Here is an 11,613-nt window from a genome sequence, read left to right as displayed (position 1 = left end):
TATTTTGTCCAAGAAATACCACTACTAAATCTGTAACCCAAAAAGGACCTATATGTACAAAAACGTTTATAGCTGCTTTTTCAGTGGAGGCAAAGAATTGGAAATTGAGGGGATGTCCATCAGTTGTGGAATGGTTAAACAAATTGTGGTATATGATTGTGATGGGATAGTCTAGTGCTCTTAGAAATGATGAGCTAGATGCTCTCAGAAAAATCTGGAACAACTTACATGAACTGAAAAAAAAAATTAAGTAAGCAGAACCAGGAAAACATTGTATACAGCAGCAGCAATATCATATGATGATTAACTGTGAATGACCTAGCTATTCTCAGCAATACAATAATCCAAGAAAATTCTGAAGGATTTAGAATTTTTTAAAAAAATGCTATCCATCTTCAGAGAAAGAACTGATAGAGTCCAAATGCAGATCAAAACATACTTTTTCTCTACTTTATTTTTCTTGGTGTTTTTTTGGTCTGTATTTTCCTTCACAGTGACTAACTTGGAAATATGTCTTACATGACTGCACATGTATAACCTTTTTCAAATCACTTGCCTTCTCAATTGGGGAGCAGCAGAGGGAAGGTGAGAGATAATTCGGAACTCCAAAAATGTTTTAAATGAATGTTAAAAATTGTTTTTACATACAATTGGGGAAAAAAATAAATATTAAAAAAAGAAAAACAAGTCTCTGTAAAATACTTAGAGGCCCAGAATGTTAGAGAGAGAAAAAACCTTAGAGATTATTTAATCTAAGCCCTAAATTTCTCTTACAGTGAAGAACAGTAAGGTGAGTGTTCAATTGGAATGAACCACTAGGTTGGTCAACAGACCTTTTTTTAAGTTATGTTTCAGGCAAGAGTCCTGCATTTAAATCTCTAGTGTTATGGAGAGAGCACTGACCTGGGAGTCAGGAGACATGAGTTATATAAACTTGGCTTCACAACTAACCTTCTGTGTGACTTGGCAAAGTCCTTAAATTCTTTGAATATTGGAGTCCTTATCCATAAACTAAGGGGTTTGACCCTATCCATAGGGCTCCATCAGGTTCTTCAAGCCTGTGATCTAGATGGAAAAAACAAAATCCTGAGAGATAAAATTTCCAAAACAAGCATGACTGGGCACAGACAGGATTAGAACCCAGGTCTCCTGACTCCATGATCAGTTCTCTTCTGGAAAAAATCACACACTCTTGTGCCTGGTTCTAGGTAGAAAAAACATCAGAATTGAAGTGAGAACTTTGAAATTTTAACTCTGTCATTCCCTATTTGTGTAAATTTCATTAAATCACTTAATTTCTTTAGCTCTTAATTCCTCTATCTGGAAAATGAGGGAGATATTCCAGATGAGAAAAATGATAATTTCTTTCCCATATGAATAGACAATTATTAAAATTAGGAAGAGCCCAGTTTTTTTCCCCTGTCCTATTTCTTTGTCTAGTCTCTCCAGGAAAGGGCAGATGGAAGATAGGATTAACATAGGTGGGAGATATAGACTCTTTGTCTAAAGTGCCCAAGGCTTGGGGGAGTCTGGGTATACGGATAGTCTCTCTGACCAAGAGTGACATGATGTCACTCTCAGCTCTCTTCTCTTTGTAAAGTCCACTTCTCATTAATTATTAACCCATCAAAGCTGATTGCCACCTTCAGGAAAACCCTTCTCCAAGGGCATGAGTTCACCACCCTAAAGGTCTTAGACATTCAAGAGTGCCATGGACCTTTTATTTTAAATGTTGGCATTATTAATAAAATGACTAATTACCCAGAAATTATGTCTCTTGCACTTTTTACACACCACATGGATGGTGTTTAAAGGTCTCTTTCCAGAGACCTTAAATTTGAGAGGCAGTATGGCAAGATGGACAAAGAGCTACACTTGGAGACGGGAAGACCTGGATTCAAGTTGTGCCCCTGCCACATTTGCTGTGTGACCCTGGGCAAGCCACTTAAAATCTCAGTGTTCCAGGCTACGCTCTAAGACCATGATAAGAAAGTGCCCATCTTCATTGGGCAAGAAGTTCCTCAAGGTCTTCCCCTGCCAGCTTGATTTTTTTTTTTATTAAAGAGGCCATCCATTGACTCATTTCTGAAAGAGGCCTATTCACAGAATGAGCATTACCTCATTCAAAGTGAGAACCTGAAAAGACCTTAACCTAAAAGAGCCACTGTCTCCCATTGCATCTTGGGCCACCTCTAGTCATCCTGATGAATATCAGGCCACTGGACCCAGATGGCTCTGGAGGAGAAAGTGAGGCTGGTGACTTTGCATAGCCCTCCCTCACTCAATTTCAAGTCAACTGCAAGTCGTGTCATCATTCCCTGATGTCATGGTCCTCTTTGACAATGGACAAATACACAACCCATCTCAATAAGGTCCCAAATATGATTTTAAAAGACTATCTCTTTCTTGGGTGAAAAGTAATTTAAAAGTTTTTGGAAACCACGGAATTTGGCTTGGATTTGAAGTAGAAATTAATCATATTTTGTAAGATCTAATATGAATCTGTTTTATGTCTTGAGGAACTTAGCAGCATTCAATGCCTTATGCCACACAAAGCAATATTGTGCCTTGTTATCACAGATTGTCTCAGTGAGCTGTAACTTCAAGCCTTATTGAAAAACAAATAGAAATTTTCTTCTAATATTAATACTTGAATGATATAGTTCCAGTTCTAATGTAACTTACATATGGAATGAGTTCCTTAGAAGATATTTAAAGAAAGAGGAGAATAATTAGGAAAGAAATAGTCATTTACTTGAATAAATCACCAACACCTGTTTTGTTGGGGGGGGTTGTCTTTTTTTGGGGGGGGGAGGCAAGGCAATTGGGGTTAAGTGATTTGCCCAAGGTCACATAGCTAATAAATATTAAGTATCTGAGGTTGGATTTGAACTCAGGTCCTCCTGACTCCAAGGCCAGTGCTCTATTCACTGTGCCACCTAGCTGCCTCACCAACACCTGTTTTTCCAATGTAACTTGCTTTAAAACAGTTTAATGGTATGAGAACAACAAAATAACAATTTAAAACTACTACATAGAAAAAACAGCCTAAAGACCTCTCTCCTAAGGAAAATGCCACTGGAAAATGTACTTCATGGGGAAAGGGGTAGAATTCATAAGGTAGAAAGCCATGGGGAAGTGATTTACAGGCAGAAAAAAATGGAGGTATCAGGAAAAGCAGAGTGAACAAAAGAAGTTCCATTGGAAGTTATGTAACAGATTTGCAAATTCATGTGCAATCATCTCTTTTTTTTTCTATTTTACTATGTTATGGAAATGTTTGTTTTATTTCTTAAGTTCAGAATAAAATAAATAATATTGTTTTTAAGCATTAAAAAAAAGGAAGTTAAAAGGTGAGTGCTTTGGTGCTAGCAGTTTCCAAGAGTTGAAGGATCCTTAGTCTTTACAGGGTAATCAATTTCATATCATGCTTTAATACTTGAATTTTTGTTGGTGTATATCTTCTTTCTTGCAATAGAGATTATATCACCTCTGCCACTTGACTGATAGTCTTTGAGAATGGCTGGAACCAGAAAATGCCATCAACCTAGGTGACCTATTGTCTGGCAACCTCTTTAGTTTGGTAGGACCTAATAATGTTTACCTCTGGCCTTCAGGGTGCCAATGTCACTTCCATGCTATGACAAGCCATTAGAATTAGACTTTAGCAAATAAATTAAATTTCTTAAAATGTTACATTTTGAATTAGTCATTTTTAGGTCAGTGTTTTTTTAAAAATATATTTTCCCCCAATTACATGCAAAAAATATTATAAACATCTGTTGCTGGGTTTTAAAAAAAATGTTTTGAACTCCAAATTCTATCCCTTCCTCTTCCTTTGCCTCACCCCATTCAGAGACAGTAAGCAATCTGATGTAGGTTATTCATGTTCAACCAAGTAAAACATTTCCATATTAGTCATTTTGTACAAGAAGACTCAAAAAAGAAGGAAAGTGAAAAAATAGTATGCTTCAGTCTGTATTCAGATAACATCAGTTCTTTCTCTGGCAGATAGCATGTTTCATCATGAATTCTTTAGGATTGACTTGGATCACAGTATAGCTGAGAATAGCTAAATCATTCTCAGTTCCTCATCATACAATATTGCTGTTACTGTGTACAATATTCTCCTGGTTCTGTTCACTTCACTTTGTATCAGTTCATGTAAGTCTTCCCAGGTTTTTCTGAAATCATCCTGCTTGTCATTTCTTATAGTACAATAATATTCCATCACAACCATATACCATAACTTGTTTGACCATTCCCCAATTGATCAATTTCTAGTTCTCAGCCACCACTAGAAAAGCTGCTAAAATATTTTGGCACAAATAAGCTCTTTCCCTTTTTTGTTGACTATTTCTTTGGGATACAGAAATAGCAGTGGTATTGCTGAATCAAAGGGTATGCACAGTTTTATAGCCCTTTGGGCATAATTCCAAATTGTCCTCCAGAATGGTTGGATCAGTTCACAACTTCACTAATGGTGCATTAGTGTCCCAGATTTCTAGATTTTTTAAAAGTAGAATTATTTAATTTATTAACAAAATTCACAATAATTATGAAGCTCATATTGCAAATATAACTCCTTCAGTTACTATCATCTTTTATATGATGTCATAAAAAATTATTTTAAATTCCTTCTGATGAATATATTGCAGTTCTGCATCAAACCTGAATAGCAGCTTTCAAGATGGCGTATGCTGGTGCTAATTCTCCATCATGGTCAAATCCAGTGTTATAATGTTCTAGCTCTTTGTCCCCAAATTTTTAAATTATCTCAAGTTCTTCATACTTTTCTGAATTGTCTTCCATTAATGTCTTAATGTGGTTGTTACAATGGTGTGCTATTGACTTCTATAGCCACAGAGCAACCCGTTCCCCCTTCCTTCCCAAGCAAAGTTGTTCTAGTACCCAATACAAATTCCATTACATTCCAAAAAGGTATCAGAATAGTTGGTCAAACTCTAAATGTAACCATCAACTCATTAAACTTTTTTAAATTGTCCTTTTCTTGATCCCACAGTTTTTGAATAACTGATCTGACATTTGTTCTACTTAGTACACCACATTGTCCAACATATATGAGGTTTCCTCCATATCTCCCTTATATGATGCAACTGGATAAGACAATCTATAGTTGCATGGTTGATATTTTCATAGGTCATTCCTGTATGGCAAAGTCTGATGCTGGTACTTCTTGCATAACCTGAACAGAACCTCTAAGCTCCAGAATACATCCTCCAGAGCTAAGAAGCCATAGCTGTCCCAACTCAGTGCATCCCAATGACAGGCCCTCCAACATTTTTCATTTTCCATTATTGTCATACTAGCCAATCTGTTTTGGGCAGGAACCCTGAGGTTCTTCCCCTCCCAACTTGATTTTTTTTAAACTAGGTACAAGAAACCATTCTCTGCCTCATTTCTTACCTAGCTTTAATCACTGAATGGGTGTTGCCTCAGTCAAACTGAGACCTGTTAAAGACCTTAGCTTAGAAAGGCCAAGGTCTCCCACTGCATCCAGGGCCATCTCCAGTCATCCTGATCTATATCTCGCCACTGGATACAGATGACTCTGGAGGAGAAAGTGAGGCTGGTGACTGCACAGCCCTCCTTCACTTCAATCCAATTTATTTGCATGTCATAACATCACCTTCCTGATGTCATGGTCCTCTTCAAGAATAAAGGATAAACAGCAACATCCAATCTGATAGGGAGTAGCACCATGAAAACTTCAGGTGCCCTGAGAGAGTGAGTATAAGTCCAATGTCATCTCTTGATTGGTTGTGAATCTTTGCTCCTAATTGTGTCCTAATTCCAGTAATTCATTTCCCAGCTGAAAAAGATGAAGTCTGCAGAGAAGTTTTTGAAAAATCCCCTCTTAAGGTGAAAAACTTTGGCATATGGCTATGCTACAATTCCAGGAGTGGGATCCACAACATGAACAGGGAGTACTGGGACCTGACCACTGCTGGTGCTGTCACTCAGCACTAGCAAGATATGGGGGCCTAGGCCCACTCCATCCAGATCATGAAAATAGAAGAAATTCCTCCCAGCAAGTGCAACCAAGCAGTTTCATGACTCCAAAATCAAGTTCCCTCTGCCCCACAGAATCCTGCGTCACCAGCACAAACCACACTTTATTACTAAGAGACCCAACACTGTCTTCTAAATGCAGAGACAAGGAAGCACATGTTTTATTTGATCTGTTTAAACAAATTTCCCAATTGGGAAAAAAAAGACTCATTAAACTGTTTTAATGGCCTCAAAATTCTGTGATAGATTTTTGGTCAAGTTGTTTCCATTTAAAAATTATTGATTTTAAAAACTAATAACTTAAAACTGTCAAGAAACAAATGGTCTATAAAAACATCCCTTTTCTCCTGAAGCTATTACAAAGTATTTTAATCACAAATGGTCAACTGAGACAAACAGTTCTGAGACTGTTCTTCCACCACTGAGTAAGACTGGGGTGGTTCAGACTGGTGGTAGCTCAGAGTTGTTTTAATCTGCATTTCTATGATCAATAATGATTTAGAACATTTTTTCATTTGACTAGAGATACCTTTGATTTCTTTGTCCGAAAATTGCCCATTCATGTCCTTTGACTGTTTAATCAGTTAGGAAATGATTTGTATTCTTGTAAATTTGACTCTGTTTTCTATCTATTTCAGAAATGAGGACTATATCAGAGATACTTGCTGCAAATTTTTTTCCAATTTTCTGCTTTCCTTCTAATTTTGGTTGTATTGGTTTTGTTTGTGCAAAAACTTTTAAATTTTATGTAACCAAAATTATCCATTTTACACTTCACAATGTTCTTTATTTTTGTTTGGTCCTAAATTCTTCCCTTGTCCATAGATCTGACAGCTAAATTATTCCATGCTCTTCTATTTTGCTTATGGTATCACCATATAAGTTACATATAAGTCATGTACCCATTTTTACCTTATTTTGGTACACAGTGTGAGATGGTGGGCTATATCTAGTTTCTGACATACTGATTTCCACTTTTCCCAGAAGTTTTTGTGAAACAATGAGGCTTTGTCCCAAAAGCTTGGGATCTTTGTGAGTATAAACATTAGGTTAATTTTACCACAATATATTTTGTACCTAATCTATTCCACTGATCCACCACTCTATTTCATAGTCAGTACCATATTGTTTTGATAATTACCACTTTATATTACAGTCTGAGATCTAGTATGGCTAGACCACCTTGAGAATACTTGACTTTATGAAACTTCTCTAATAGAGTTCACATTTGGGATTTTCTTCACTATATTTGCTGCATATTGGAATGTATTGCCAACCTAATGTAGTTCAATGGGAGCAGGCGCTATGAGTCCAATACATATTGAGGTGAGCTTCAGTGGAATTGACCTTTGGTCAACAACAGCATTAAGAGTAATGGGTGGGTAGGTGGAATTTGGGGTGGCATTATGGGTGGAATTATGGAAGCTGACAACAACAAGAGAAGTATAGAGGTGTGGAGGAAACTGAGTTCAACAGAGGTAATAAAAATTTATCTATATTTGTAAGTTGAAGTATATAGGTATAAAAGATAAGAGAAAAAAATCATCAAAGACCATTGAGCCCTGCTGTAGTCAGGCAAAAAAGAAAGGTCATGTGTATTTAAGCACTTGGAAAAATTTATAGCCCTTTAAACATAAGTAGCCACGGTAATGCCATTTTATGCCCTGTGCTCTAGTTTCCACCTCCAAATATGGCCAATCCCAACCTGGGCTTCTGATTGGTGAACATTCCCCAAAGTAACCTGACCCAGACCCATCTTGTTGCTGCTCTGCAGCTACCTCCCAGTCATCTCTTTTTCTTCTCTCTCTCTCTCTTCCATTCCCTTTCACACTACCCCCACCCCATATATACCCTTGTACCTTAAGATCTGAGATAGTAATTAAATGCACACTACTCTTCCAGGAAAACTACTCCACTTAACACGTCTTTGCCATTCCTGACTCTACTACCCCTCCTTAGTCACCACTCTCCCATTTATATTATCTTCGCCCATTAGAATGTAAGCTCCTAGAAGGGGGTACTATACTATACAATTGAAAGCCCTTCATAAATACCTTTTCATTCATACATCTTTAGTGTCACACTCTCATGTCACTTTCTGAGAGTAGAGAATACTACTCCTCCCTTCAGGGTTCTAATAGTTACCACTATGGATTGTGGCTTCTAATATAGTTGCTTGTGAGTCCTCATCCATAGTGTACCCCAATATCAATCAATCAGCAGAACTCTATTAGCTTCTAGAAAAGGTAAGTAGTTACTGGAACTATATAGCAAAAAATAGTACTTGCAAATTATTTCCCTCCTCCCCCAGTTACTGAGCACACACACACAGAGACACACACATGCCACAGTTTCTGGGGAGAGTCATTTGAAATTGAAGGTACCATAGGAGTGACAGACATGTTCAGAGAACACATGTGGTTGAATGGTGTCTCCCTACTACTCGACCCAGAGAAGTCTCCAAGAAGTTTGCTTCTGAGCATGGCATTGACAATGGATAAATCACTTCCTCTCTCAAATACATGAGGTCCTTATAGGGCATACCATAGTCAGAGGCTGTCTTCTCTCCAGTGGCTACTGTTCTTCATCTGTTCTTGGAGGCCTCTCTTCCTATTATGGAGTTTATTGTGACCCATATTACTCAGTTCAATCCAATAGACATTTGTTAATTGCTTATTATATGCCAGGTACTGTGTTAAGCACTGGGGATACAAATAAGAAAAAAGAAAGATGGTTTCTGCCCTCAGAGAGCTTACAGTTGAATGGAGAAAGACAAGTCACAAAAGGAAGCTGGAAGGTGAGGCAGTCTCTAGTCAGTTCCAATGACTGGTGTGATCTCTGATGTCTCCAATGACTCTTCTGGTCTCATGGGTAGACTGGGCATTTCCATTTCAGCATATTTTGTCACCTAAAACCAGGAAAGAAACAAAGGTGAAATGATAAAAGGAACATAGAAACCAGATGGCAGACATGATAACTGTTCTTCCCCCATTAATAGCACATAAGTTAGTCAGTCAGTTAATAAACATTAACTGAGCTTATTGACTGACTGCCATAACAGTGTTCTTTTTTTTTTTTTCAAAAGTCACAAAGGGAGAGTGAGAGATCATTAGTTTGAATCTTTTGTAAGTACAATGTATTTTGGCTCATCCTTACCTAAGTTATAAATCTTTATGGTTCCTTAGCCAACTAGAAGATACTTTATCAACCCTTAGAACCAGCCCATCAGTTACCTATGCCAAGAGGCAGGCTTCCTATGACTCCATATGATGGATTGAAACTGAAAAGGTAACATTGAACATGTTCTGTATAACCCCCTAGGAAGGTCAAATCTGTGCTTGTTTGAAGGATTGGGCCATCATGCACCAATCTCCCTTTTATAGATTCATTCATTCATAATGCAATTAGATACAAAGCATTCAAGGAGGACGAGAACCTCTGGTGTGAGGGCTGCTCATCCCCCTTTGATGTCCACCTGGTACTAAACTCTCACCTGTAGCTCCAAGAAGCAGCAGCATGTACAGTGGCCACACCCTGGTAAAACTGTCTCTGCTAAACGAGGCTGAGAATAACCAATAGACCTCAGACCTGTTAGTGAGTTAGGAGGATGTCTACCCCAAGCATATGAAGACTTCCCCTGGTAGAATGGGCAAATGAGTAATGTGTTCCAATGGCCACGAAGGCGACTGAAGCAGATGCTGTGGAGAGCTTAGAGCTTGGCTAGCCATCAAAGAAGCCAAGGTCATTCACTGCATCCTAGGCCATTAACAGTCATCCTGACTTTTGGTCTTGCCACTGGACTTCAATGATTCTGAAAGAGAGAATGATTCGAGGTCAACAACTTTGCACAACTCTGCCTCACTTAAATCCAATTCATGCTTGAGTCAAGATGTCATCCTTTGATGTCATTGGTCCTCTTCAAAATGAAAGACAAACAATAACAATTACCTTGAGAATGCAAAAGTACAGTAAGTACATATGTTATACATTTGTATGCAAGGGTATCTTAATAATGAGTTACATATGAATTTCAGTTCTGAAAACCTGAGAACCATCTCTAAAGCCTAGATAATCATGGGAAATATGGCCCTTCAATCAGAGTTGCTGTATTATAGTGGTCTTTTTTTATAACCAATTGTACATATTTGCTGGTCCATCTCAGAGATACAAGACACTCTAACATATAAAAAATGACACAAATTCCCTGAATAAATTTTGACCTAAAATATTGTTAGAATACTGTAGAGGATGAAATCTATGCTTAGGAGAGTTAAATTAGATATTAAGGCTATCGACAAATGATGTCACCTTTTTCTTTTTTTCTTTTTATGCTTGTTTTGTTTGAATTTCTCTCTTTTGCTTTTGTTTTTTGCTAATCTTGCTTTTCCTGAACCATAAAATCAATTATCCAAATTCCCAAAGACCTCTAGCTATCTATATTAAGGCGTGAACTCTTATGCTCTGGAAAAGTTTCTCAGACTCCAGTGAAGGCAGACCCAATACATTTTCCAAGTGTGATAAGTGAGTCAAATTACCCCTCATCAATTCTACCCCTTCACTTTTATTTTACTTCCTTATTTTCTTTCTTGATAAATTACAATGCCCAAAGCATGTATCAGGGAACAGAAATAATAGTCCCTTACTTCCCCACTAATCACAGCCCTAGAATCTTTAGGAACTAGGAGATTGAGGAAGTATTATTTTATAAACATCAGAGGTACAGATAATTGTATATAAATGGGAAAAGTTGCAGCAAAATTTTTCGTGCTGTCCCCCCCACTATGAATTGATCTGAGATTATAGGCACCTACCTTATTTGATAGTATAGACCTGACTTCAGATAAGGAGCAGAAGAATTGCAGCCTCCTCCCTCTGTCCTGTTACCTGCAACCACTCCATTTATGGCTTCTAACATGTCTGCTGTCTGTAAAGAACATCATTCAATAACTCTCATTTGGATATGCAATCTTCTTGTAAAAACTATCTTTCTTCTCTCTAGTATTTGTTATAATTATTCAGTCATATCTGACTCTTCATGATCCCATTTAGGGTTTTCTTGGCAAGGATTCTAGAGACATGTGCCATTTCCTTCTCCAGCTCATTTTACAGATGAGGAAATTGAGGCAAACAGGGTAAAGTGACTGGCCCAGTGCCACACAGCTAGTAAGTGCCTGAGGACAGATTTGTTCTGCTTAAAGAACTCAAGGAAAACCACTATCTCCCAATGAATGTCTCATTCATTCTACTTTGGGACAACTCAAACTATGAGACTACTTTTCCTGAGATCAAAAGTCTTTGTAACTTCTATCCATGGCTGCTGGTTGTGCTCTTTGGGACCAAGAAGAACAAGTTCAATTCTTTACTTCCATATGAAAACCTTTCAAATTTTTGAGCACCACAATCATGTCTCCTCTGAGTCTTCTCTCCTCCACATGAAACATCACTAAGTCCTAGAACTAGTGCTCACCTGACCTGGGCTTTCTAAGTCTTTTTAACTATCCTAGTGGACTTCAGGACCCAGAACTAAGAACAAACTCCAGATGAATTCTGACCAGGGCAATCTACATTGCAATCATTTAG

General features: G+C 37.7%; 1 pseudogene; it reads right to left on the bottom strand.

Moving 5' to 3' along the window:
• Positions 1–4,629: 4,629 nt before the first annotated feature.
• Positions 4,630–5,258, bottom strand: LOC138169960 (5-demethoxyubiquinone hydroxylase, mitochondrial pseudogene; annotated as a pseudogene).
• Positions 5,259–11,613: the final 6,355 nt, after the last annotated feature.

Source organism: Petaurus breviceps, unplaced genomic scaffold (assembly GCF_028583685.1).
Source record: "Petaurus breviceps papuanus isolate PSGF00001 unplaced genomic scaffold, PetGlider_PUasm1.0 126, whole genome shotgun sequence".
Taxonomy (NCBI): domain Eukaryota; kingdom Metazoa; phylum Chordata; class Mammalia; order Diprotodontia; family Petauridae; genus Petaurus; species Petaurus breviceps.
Note: the sequence above shows the minus strand (reverse complement) of the source record. Positions and strands in the feature narration are given on the sequence as shown.